At 50.2% G+C, this 12155-nt stretch overlaps 1 protein-coding gene and 1 pseudogene across 2 annotated transcripts in view; both read right to left on the reverse strand.

Annotated features, from left to right (window-relative positions):
* Positions 1–12155, reverse strand: part of LOC310791545 (uncharacterized protein) — a gene marked incomplete at both ends in the record, with an annotated part of 557869 nt that overhangs the window by 254698 nt on the left and 291016 nt on the right. The gene's annotated exons all lie outside the window — the stretch shown is intronic.
* The window catches only part of LOC310791010 (synapse-associated protein 1-like), a 13567-nt pseudogene continuing 1683 nt past the window's right edge, over positions 272–12155 (reverse strand). The window contains exons 4-9 of the transcript in view: positions 11315–11388; positions 10673–10812; positions 2126–2277; positions 1949–1998; positions 1705–1858; positions 272–402 (exon numbers count right to left, since the gene is read on the reverse strand). The product of the transcript in view is annotated as a synapse-associated protein 1-like (transcript). The remainder of the gene's footprint in view (positions 403–1704; positions 1859–1948; positions 1999–2125; positions 2278–10672; positions 10813–11314; positions 11389–12155) is intronic.

The following is a 12155-nucleotide window of genomic DNA, read 5'->3' on the forward strand; positions in this document are numbered from 1 at the left end:
ACAATAAGGAGACATAGTAGACAACAAAAAATAAATAAAAAAGACAAAAACAAAGACACAAACACACACAATTGCTGAGAACCAAAGAGAAGCAGAGCAATCACAAGATGGCCAGAGCGGCCAATACATATATATATGTATGGATCATATACATACATACATATAGAGGGGAATCATATTTAGTCCCTTTGTGCAGCATGGGTTGCTAGTCGTCCATGGGGGGGGGGGGGGGCAGCAAATCAGTGACTGTGCAGAGGAGAGGCAGCGCCCCCTAGCTGCTGTCAGCCTGGAGCATCTTCTCGATCTCTTGGTCCCACTGCTCGTCTCTGTCTGTGGCCTCGCTCACCACCTCGTACTCCTGGAGCTCCTGCTGCAGCTCCTTCTCCCAGTCTGCCGGCTCCTCTGGAGGAGGGAGGAGGAGGGAGGAGGGAGGAGGGAGGAGGGAGGAGGAGGGAGGAGGGAGGAGGGAGGAGGAGGGGGAGGGGGAGGGGGAGGGGGGAGGAGGGAGGAGGGAGGAGGGAGGAGGGGGGGAGGGAGGAGGGAGGAGGGAGGAGGAGGGGGGAGGGGACACACCACAGAGGTGGTAAGATGGCTTTAGTTAGCCAAATTAACAGGCCAAATGACATCATGACTTACACAACACTGATATATTGACTATGATTAAAAATCTGATATCAAATCAGGCTTGTATATCTTTGATATGATGGATATCATAATAGCCATTGAAAAAACTATGAGCCTATGCAGTAACAAGCTGATCCAGTGTTTAGCCGACACCAAGACGCAGCCAACTAGCTTCTTATTCTTTATACACTATATTTATATTTAAATAAAACAGAAACGTCCGGTTATAACCGTCAAAATAATGACATTTAAATAAAAGTACTGTCGCAATGTTTTGTGTGTGATCCGAAATCCCCCAAGTACCAAAGAGGAAATAAAGAAAACATTTGCAGAGAAACCTGTTGTAAATAAACATACAATGTTGTGCCTTCCAAAAGCCAATTTGAATCCATAGTGAGTTGACTGGTCTGTACACCCAGCAGCAGCATTATGTAGCCTATTGGTTTTAATAAATTAGCGCTTTTATTTTGAAGGTAATATCGCCTCGCTTCCGGTATCGAAGCTCTTGTTTTCAACTTGCTTTCACTGACCAAAAGGGGGCGTGGCAATCACAAAAAGGAGCCTAACTTCTAAACGGATTCACGTAACACCACGACACTTAGAAAGGCTGACTGAGGTATGATGCACTCTACCTAGTGCCGTAGTAGTAGTAGTAGTAGTAGTAGTAGTAGTAGTAGTAGAGTTGTTATTATTATTAATATACATGTAATTACATTTTTGGCCTCAATGCTCTTTCCCAGGCTTTTCCACCCTACCAAATATAACATTCGGTGGGAAACAAGACTGCTTCTGATTTTTTGATTTTTTTTAAATGAAAAATCTGCAACATCGGCACAAAATATCGTCTTTATCAGCAGCTTGAATGCCGATAGATTGACAGTGTTCTTTTAAAGCCGTCTTCTGTTGAGAGAGTGGTTCCCTGGTTCATAGCTTACTTCTTCAGCTTACATGTTGTAACATGAAAAGAAAATCATCAGAAATACCAACACAACAAAACGATATCTGTCTCATTTCCAGCTTAAGAAATGTAACAGACACATAGTTCCCTAAAGGATGAAACAAAAGTGTCAGAAAGCCGACCTTCAGGAGAGGGGCTGTCCTTCTTATCCAGCACCAGCTGCTCCATCTCTTTCTTCAGGTCGTCCTGGTTGATGTTGGCGGAGTCGAACGCGTCGCTCACAAACTCCGACACCCCGGGACTCGAACACATGTCCTCCTCTTCCTCCTGGGCCGGCTGGGACTGAAAACAGAGAGCTTCTTCCTCAGCCACTTGTATACATACTGAGCATACACAACCACCACATCCACAGTATAGCACTCTTACCTTCTGCATGTCACTGATGGAAACAGGTGGGGTTTTTGGTCTGACATTTTCTGCAAAGAAATGATATATATATTTTTATTTAGTGGCTAGGATATGAATGATATGTGTGTAATATATATATATATATATATATATATATATATATATATATATATATATATATATATATATATATATACATTAAGGTGACATCCTCAGGGGAGACCTTGCCCCCCCTGTCCCCCTCCTCCCTCTGCTGCTGCTGGGCTGCCAGCGCCGTCAGCTGGGCCGATTGCTTGATCAGAGACACCCGGTAGAAGTAGTTCCTCCAGAACGCCTCCTCCTTCACACTACAAATAAACACAAACACAGGTGAGTCATCATAATGGACCGGACCAGGGTTACATTGACATAGAAACCAAAATAATTGAGCTCTAAATAAGAGTCAGATATCGTCCAATCACTGTTGTCCACATCTGATACGATAGGTCATAATGATTTTTATTGATCACATATTAATTGTAGAATTGATCAATACTACATTACGTCTATGGGGTTTTGAAAGGTGCCATACTGTAAAAATAAAGCTTTAGGGTACTTACGTCCTAAACTGAGTGAGGTATTTTGATAAAGTTCTGGACTAATGATGGTCTCGACCTAGTTTCAAGATGAAGACCAGTCACGCTGCCCCACGCCGCACGTAATCTAGACACACAGCACCTTAGCATCACACGTAATCCTAGCGTGACGACAAGCGCAGTAATCCCAGCGTGACATTGATTGATTGATTGATTGATTGAGTTCTTTATTGATAATGAATACACAGTATATACAATATACATATATACATACACAGGCCCACCATTATCAAAAGGATAAAAACGCAATAAAGCTGACAGCTTATTTCCATTGCGGTCCTCATGATGACTGTTATATAATGTGTACTGTTGTGTGTATGTCTGGATGTGTGTAAGTGTGTGATAGTGTGAGTGCCACAAGCACTTGTCAGAGTCTGAGGGTAATGCGTGGGTGTGCCTGCCACGCAGGGGGGAGAATGATATGGGAAAGTGGGGCACAGTGAATAACCAATAAAAATAAGCATAAAATAAGATAAAAGACAATTTGTGCTATTAAAAAATAAACCCATCAAATCCTAAAAAAAAAAAAAAATACTTTAAAAAATAATCAAATAAAATAAATAAAATAAATAAAATAAATAAAATACTATAGGATCTAATAACATATAGGGTCGAGTGAGACACCGGCTCAGTTACTGGCTGGCCGACAACAGGTCGCCCCCCACCTCAGTCACCTTGGCTACCATCAAATCCATCCTACATGAACCTATACTGGACAATATTTTATAATATACTATAGCATTACATATCATTACCATACAATATTATATACTATATAATAATATAGATATAATATAATATATAATATAATAATATAATACCACAATATAACACAACACATTAAGTCCAGGTTCTATTTCTCCTGATCCAGTTCTTGACTTTACCTTTGAAGGAGGGATAGGGGCTAATTGTCTTAATCTCAGCTGGGAGACTGTTCCATGCTACTGCCGCTGAGTAAAGAAAGGAATTTTGGCCGATGCATCTTTTACATTTTACTGGGACCAAGTCTGTGGGGCTCCCTCTAGTGCCGTGCCCATGTACGTCACTGACCTTGGTGAAGTAATGTCTAAGATATTTTGGGACAGCATTGTTAACTATCCTGTGGACCATGCCGAGTTTGATTTGTGATACTCTCTCCTCTACTCTTAGCCACTTGAGGCTGTCGAAGTGAGACTGTAGTAGGTGAGTCCTAGGATTCAATTGTAAAATGAGTCTGACTAATCTATTTTGTGCTGTCTGGAGCCTGTTTTTCAGTGACACTGCGATGCCGGTGTACCAGGAGGAACATGCGTAGTCGTATTGACACTGAACCAGTGCTCCCGCTAGGATTTCCAGAGCGTACCTGTTGACATAGGTGGAAATCCTGGAGAGGAATTTCACTCTCTGGTTGACCTTTTTGGCTACCCTCTGCGCCATGCTCTCTCCTGATAAGGTGTTGTCCAGCACACAGCCCAGATATGTGACCTCCTCCCTAGCTGAGACCTCTACGTCTCCCACCACCACCCTAAACCCCGGAGACCTCCTCAATTTGATGGTAGAACCAAAGAGAATGGCTTCTGTCTTACCTAAGTGGAGGGACAACCTGTTATCAACCAGCCAGCAACTGATCCTGAGTAGTTCTCGGCTGAGTATGATTTCTACCTCCCCTTTATCCTGGTGTGAGACCAGTAGAGCCGCATCGTCCGCAAAGAGAAGCAAGTCACATTCACAGGCAGATTTCATGTCATTGACATATAAAAGAAATAAGACTGGACCCAAAATGCTCCCTTGAGGCACCCCGCAAGTTGGCACTAGTGAGGATGACATAATGCCATTCACTTCTACCACTTGCTTCCTCCCCCTTAGGTATGACTCTACCCACCTTAGCGAAGCACTGTTAAAACCCATAGCCTTCATTTTGAATAACAGTATATCATGGTTCACGGTATCAAAGGCTTTTTGTAAATCTAATAAAACCATTCCACAATATCTGCCCTTGTCTACTTCTGTTCTGATTTGGTCTGTCAGGTACAGCAAACATGTGTCTGTGGAGTGAGATATTCTGAACCCCGACTGATACTCATACAGGATGTTGTTTGTTGACAGGTATTCATTTATTTGTTCAAAGATGATTCTTTCCATTACCTTTGACACCGTGCTAAGGATCGAGACAGGACGGTAATTCCCCGGGTCTAATTTGTTTCCTTTTTTGTAGATAGGAATAACTCTGGCTGATTTAAGATCAGTGGGAAACTGCCCCTTTTCAATGGACTTGTTTAAGATAAATGTTATACATGGAGCAATTGTCTCCGCTGCATCCCTCAAGAATCTGGCGGGAATCTTGTCCTGTCCTGTTGCATCGTTAATGTCGTCAGTGCAGTAGTGACGCACTTGCCTAGATGACGGCGTTAATGTCGTCAGTACCGAGGCCATGACGTGGCAGTATTTATAGCCACGCCGGGCGCCCCACGGTCCTTGTTCCCTGTCCTCCAGCGCCGCACTAAGCTGATCGAATTCCTTCTCTGGAAGCCGCGTTTCACTTCTCAAGCTGCCCATTCCTCCAGATCCTGCTATCAAGCCACCCGCATTCATACCAGCCATCCGCATTAACGAGACCACTCACCGTTCGCTCCTACATCATGTCGGGCCGTGAAAACGAAGACTTCGAGGCGCAGTACCAGTTCGAGCTCGAGGCATCCAGCTCCGACGAGGACTTGCCCGTCGAACCATCCACGCCCGGGCACGGGCAGCAACAGGCAAGCGGACAGCAGCAGGCTTCGGCAGCACCAAACGCATCCCAGACGGGGGACCTCATCGCCAGGGGAAGACAAGCGGGGCCGGCGCGCAGAGGAGGTAGGGCGCGCGGCCGAGGAAAGAAAGCAAACGGTGCCAAGTCACGAGGACAAGTATCAACTCGCAGTCGCGCAAGGGACGAAGTGGAGAGCGCTCCGGGCCCGGGCACGAGCACTCGGGGGCGCGGAGGGAAGCAAACGCGCGCCCCCGTGAGGAGCGCAGCAGCCCCGGCCAAAGCATACGGCAGGCCATTAGTGCCAAAAATCGCCGCAAAAATCAATATCGCCGCTCAAATTCCCGCGAGGAGCTCAGCCGCCCCGCCTGAGGCACATGGCAGGCCAACAGCTCCGCAAATCCCTTCAGGCTTCCCACCCGCCGCGGCAGGCCCCCCAGCCCCGCCCAGGCGGCAGGGGGGGGTGCTGGCCGCAGCCATGCATTCTATAGCAGGGACCCTTAGCGGGGTCCAGGCTTGCCTGGAGGCCATGCGCCCAGCGCAGCCACCAGTCCAGCAGGCGGTGCCCATACAACCAGCAGTGCCCGCAGACCCAACCCCCATGCCTTACCCAACCCCTATGCCTTATCCACCGGCGGCAGCAGTAGCGGAACCCAGCATGCTCCTCGCCCCCCCCACTCACCCATTCCTTCCCAGGCAACCAGCGGCGGGCACAGCGCAGCCCAGCATGCTGCCTGCCCTACCCGCCACACCGTACCCATACTGGCCCTTCCAACCGGCGGCGGCCTCAGCACAGCCCAGCGCGCCACCCGCTCCTCCCGCCCAGACGTGGCCCTTCCAACCGGCGGCAGCCTCAGCCCAGCCCAGCGCGCCACCTGCTCCTCCCGCCCAGATGTGGCCCTTCCAACCGGCGGCGGCCTCAGCCCAGCCCAGCGCGCCACCTGCTCAGATGTAGCCCTTCCAACCGGCGGCGGCCTCAGCCCAGCCCAGCGCGCCACCGGCTCCTCCCGCCCAGATGTATTCCCTGGCTTCAGCGCTGCCCGAGTTTACTTTCGGTAAGCGTTACATCCCCCAGTCGGCCGGCATCTCTCCCAAGCTAAAGTCCAAAATCCTGCAGGGCCAGGACGTCAATCTAGTCAGCATTCTCCTGCCCTCACCGGAATGCAGCAAGAAAATCACGTGCGCGGACACCAGCGTTCTAAGTTTGTCCGACCCCCGCCTACACAGGGACCTCACCATAACGGAGTTCACGAGCGCGTTCGGAGTTTTCCGAGACGTAATTTGTACAGTGTACCCCGAACGCCGAGCCGAGCTGGACAGATATCTGGCATTAATAACGGATCTCGCCTTGAGGTTCGGGAGGGGCGTCTTCTACCAATACCACAAAGCGTTCTCCCACAAGGCCGCCCTGAGCATTTCCGAAGCTAACTCCCGGGTAGACTGGTCCATCCTGGACGGTGACCTAATGACGATGCTGGGAGGGGCAGGGCAGGTGATCACGTGCTTCTCCTGCGGCGAACCAGGGCACACGGCGCCTCTCTGCCCAAAAGCGGCCTTCCAGCCTCCCGCCAGCCGCGACAGCGCTCCCCACTCGACCGGCACGGCTCAGGTCCCCAACGGGTCCGTCTCGAGCCATCAGGTGGGTGTCCCATACTACCCGCCAATATGCAGAAATTTCAACGAGAAATCGTGTAACTACGCTAACTGTTCGTTCCTACACGTGTGCTCCGACTGCGGGGACGCCCACCCCCGCTCCATCTGCCCCCGAAGGTTCCGCCCCCAGAGGCAGGACCCCAACACCAAGAGGGACAAAACGGGCTTTCAACGGCCCTAAAATGCCACCCGTCCACGCCCATCGACGTCCCGGCCCTAGCCCAGGAACTCTCCCAGCACCCCAATCGCGTATTCGTCGATTACTTACTGACCGGCCTCTCTCAGGGTTTCAAGGTCGGGGGGGCTGGCCAGCTCCACTGCCAGAGCCTACAACGGCGCCTGGCGGTCGTTCGCTTTCTTCTGTGCCTCGCTCAATCTCCCCGTTGTCCCAATCCTGATCCCCAACGTATGTGCCTTCATAACGTTCTGCGTATCCGTCCGCCACCTCCGTCCCCCCTACGTCCGTAGCATGGTGGCGGGGATCCAATTCCACGCCAGGCGCTACGACCCCGAATTTCCCAGTCTATTTTCCGCCCCCGTTATAAAAGCTCTGCTAAAGGGCATCGCCAAAGCCTTCCCGACCGCCCCCGACTCCAGGCGTCCCATAACCCTCCCCGTGCTACGGCAGCTTCTAGGGCGCACGAGAGACGGCTGTTTCTCTCCCCTGCAAGATTCACTCCTAGAGTGCGTGTTCCTGCTAGCCTTCTATGGGTTCCTCCGCGTCGGCGAGTTCACATGCCCGGCGTCGTTCGACCCCTCCCGGGACGTGACCCGGTCCGACCAAGCTTTCACCCCGATCATTATAGTCTCTCCCTTAAGCACACCAAGGCGGGCAGAGCCTGCTCCATTACCATCGCCCGCAACGATTCCCCCTTCTGCCCCTTTGCCTCCATGGCCCGCTACATAGAGATTCGACCCCAAACCGGCCCACCCGCCCCCCTGTTCCTCATCTCGCCCCACCATCTCATGACAGGAACCTGGTTCACTCTCCACCTCAAGCGGATCCTCCAGATGTGCAACCTCCCAGCGGAGCACTATTCCGGCCACTCCTTCAGGATCGGCGCGGCCACATCAGCCGCCGCGCAAGGGGTGTCCTCCGCCTCCCTGCAACAGATGGGCCGCTGGTCCTCGTCAGCCTACGCGGCCTACATCCGACCAGAGCTGGCCACCATATTGTCCGCCCAAAGATCTCTCCTCCCCTAGGCGTCACATGGTAAGCATGGCATCCATTCCTGCATTCCCCGCAATAGCCGTTACTTCGCATTTCATTGGTGGTGGACTCCCCGAATCAGTGTTCTAGGTGCCGAGCAGCCTGCAAGTGTTCCAGGTGCCGAGCAGCCTGCAGCCACACCACTAATCCAGACCCCAGCAGACCACTCAAAGTGTTCCACGTGTCGAGCAGCCTGTTTGGGGGGGTTCGGGCTCGAGGGGGGCTCGAGCCAACCGGTCGGCGACAAGCGTCGCCCAAGCCAACCGGTCGGCGACAAGCGTCGCCTTCTCGAGCCAACCGGTCGGCGACAAGCGTCGCCTTCCGCCCAGCGGGGTTCGAGCCAACCGTTCGCGGGGGGGAGGCGGGTTCGAGGGGGGCTCGAGCCAACCGGTCGGCAACAAGCGTCGCCTTCTCGAGCCAACCGGTCGGCGACAAGCGTCGCCTTCCGCCCAGCGGGGTTCGAGCCAACCGTTCGGCGACAAGCGGGTTCGAGGGGGGTTCGAGCCAACCGGTCGGCAACAAGCGTCGCCCGAGCCAACCGTTCGGCGACAAGCGTCGCCTTCTCGAGCCAACCGGTCGGCGACAAGCGTCGCCTTCCGCCCAGCGGGGTTCGAGCCAACCGTTCGCGGGGGGGGGGCGGGTTCGAGGGGGGCTCGAGCCAACCGGTCGGCGACAAGCGTCGCCCGAGCCAACCGGTCGGCGACAAGCGTCGCCTTCTCGAGCCAACCGGTCGGCGACAAGCGTCGCCGTCCGCCCAGCGGGGTTCGAGCCAACCGTTCGGCGACAAGCGGGTTCGAGGGGGGTTCGAGCCAACTGGTCGGCGACAAGCGTCGCCCGAGCCAACCGGTCGGCGACAAGCGTCGCCTTCTCGAGCCAACCGGTCGGCGACAAGCGTCGCCTTCCGCCCAGCGGGGTTCGAGCCAACCATTCGGCGACAAGCGTCGCCTTCTCAAGCCAACAGGCCGGCGACAAGCGTCGCCTTCCGCCCAGCGCCCGCCGTATCGCGAGGCGAGCTGACCGGTCGGCCTTTCAGGTTCTCTCTTTTGGGGGGTTCTCCGAGCGGATGCCCTCCCGCCTCAAGAAGAGAGGCATCCTGCCTCAGAGTCACTACGCCAAAGAGTCAGTTGCCATGCTGCCACGCCATCAGAATTAATACCATACTGCTTCAGGCCATGAATCCTATCGCCATGCCATACTCCAATAAAGCTTGCTGATTAACCTTACCCTCTGGTCTCTCATGATTGAAATGATGGTCTCGACCTAGTTTCAAGATGAAGACCAGTCACGCTGCCCCACGCCGCACGTAATCTAGACACACAGCACCTTAGCATCACACGTAATCCTAGCGTGACGACAAGCGCAGTAATCCCAGCGTGACATCGTTAATGTCGTCAGTGCAGTAGTGACGCACTTGCCTAGATGACGGCGTTAACGTCGTCAGTACCGAGGCCATGACGTGGCAGTATTTATAGCCACGCCGGGCGCCCCACGGTCCTTGTTCCCTGTCCTCCAGCGCCGCACTAAGCTGATCGAATTCCTTCTCTGGAAGCCGCGTTTCACCCCACCCACCTCCCCAGTCCACCACCAATGTATTGACTCCCGAAGAACCCCCTACGGGGGGGGGGTTCTCCGAGCGGATGCCCTCCCGCCTCAAGAAGAGAGGCATCCTGCCTCAGAGTCACTACGCCAAAGAGTCAGTTGCCATGCTGCCACGCCATCAGAATTAATGCCATACTGCTTCAGGCCATGAATCCTATCGCCATGCCATACTCCAATAAAGCTTGCTGATTAACCTTACCCTCTGGTCTCTCATGATTGAAATATGCATAAATGTTGTATTATTACTGTTGTTTTTATTATCATTCTTGATTATTGTAATATGAATGCTATTATTATACTTTAAGTTTTAGTATTTTTTCCCATGGTCTAAAATATGCTTAACAGACTTAAAATATGCGGAACATACTTGCACTTGGAATTTTAGTGCTTTAGTCATGGCATCATATTACATGGAAGCTATTGAAAGAAATCATGAATTTTCCATAAAAATTCATGATTGAGAATCACTCAAATCAAATATAATGAGGTGTGTCTTATTTGTCCAGTCTAGTAATACTCTGGTATTGATTTAGAGGCAGTCGGTCACATTGCATGGGAACTATTGGAAAAGAAATCATGAATTTTCCATTCAAATGTTTATAAAAAAAAAAGATTACCCATAACAATTAATTTCATTACACACAACAAAATCAATGACTTTTCCAAAACGTTCAATGATTTTACAAATGTCATGACTTTTCCAGGCCTGGAAAACAAAACATTGAAATTCCATGACTTTTCCAGTTTTCCAGGTATTGCATGACTGTGGGAACTCTGCGACATTAATTAGACCACACACGCGCACACGTACACACACACGTACACACACACGTACACACACACACACACACACACACACACACACACACACACACACACACACACACACACACACACACACACACACACGGCCTACTGACTGTTTGGGGACCAGGTCGAAGCGCATGCGGTTGAGCAGCTGGTCTTCTTGTAGCATGACGGTGGCCAGAGGGTACATCTCCTCCATGACGAAGCAGAAGTGCACGCCGGCCGGGGGGTCGCGCAGGAAGTTCCTCTTGTCCTACAGGAAGACACATCACCAGCGCCTCGCTTTTTACTAGGGATGCACCATATATCAGGAATATCAATCAATCAATCAATCAATCAATCAATCAATCAATCAATCAATCAATCAATATAAATATATATATATATATAAATATTAATAATAATAATATCGGTATCGGCATCAGTCAAGAGAGTTGGAAAATATCGGACATGAATCATTTGAAATAAAATGTTGACTTTAAATGATCTGATTATAAGCTAATGTGATTGACAAGATTCCACCTATTAAAGCTCTAGCAGGACCGTGTGCAGCAGCTAAAGACTAATGTGTTTTAGACACAAGGTGGAGCTTCATGGACCAGATGTTTTTTAACTGCAGACTGATAGGATCAGGTGTGAAACAGACCACAGAGAGCGATTATCGGCCAATCAGAGATGAGCTTTCAACAAAGCCGTGTTATAACTGACATGAGAGAACACATGCTGACATCGTGTAGGATCTGTACGTGACTCACGGCAGACAGAGCCAGGATCTGCTGCTGGATGGTCTCTTCCTCGTTGTAGCCGACCCAGGGTGGCACCGCTGCATCTGGGCACAAACGCCAGCACAGGCAGCTTCACTCATCACACATTAGGGCAGGGGGTTCCCAACCTTTTTTGGCTTGTGACCCCACTTTGATGTCACAAAAATCTAGGGTCCCCAGACATTCAAATTCCGGTACAACATCGGTAATATTATCAGTGACATCGTCAATGATGTCACTGATGATATGTAAAGGTAAAAAAATAAAATAAAATAAAACGCTCAAAATGAAGGCTACATTTTGGCAGAGGATTTTTTTTTCAAAGGGGTCCCTTGACCTGTCACCTCAAGATATTTCTGAATGAAAATGGGTTTAATGGGTACCCATGAGTCTCCCCTATACAGAAAAGGTAGAATTTTTTACAGCCTAAATAGCTTTAATAGATTGTTGAGTATTTTTGTGTTGTTGCTTATCACAGTTTGTCTCAACAAATGTGTTGTGCACACAAATACTTCTGATGAGTAAGGGGGAGAAAATGTTGGCAATCTGGCTTTTGGGGATTTTGCCTACATTTTTGTATGTGGATGGATTGATTATTAATTTCCCATATGTACAAGTTCACATGCTCTGTTAATGAAATAAAAAATATATCTGGAAATATATCATCTTAGTCTGGTGTGTTGATCAGAGTTGTGATTAAAGCGTTGGGTGGGCGTGGCCTCAGAAGATTTTCAGATTTCAAACTTCTTTTGTTTTGGGACTATTAGCCTATTTCACATCCCACCCAATTCACCCATTTTGTGTCTAAAAGGCAGGAAGTAAAACGGGTGGA

This window comes from Poromitra crassiceps, assembly GCF_964638095.1.
Source record: "Poromitra crassiceps genome assembly, chromosome: 16".
NCBI lineage: Eukaryota > Metazoa > Chordata > Actinopteri > Beryciformes > Melamphaidae > Poromitra > Poromitra crassiceps.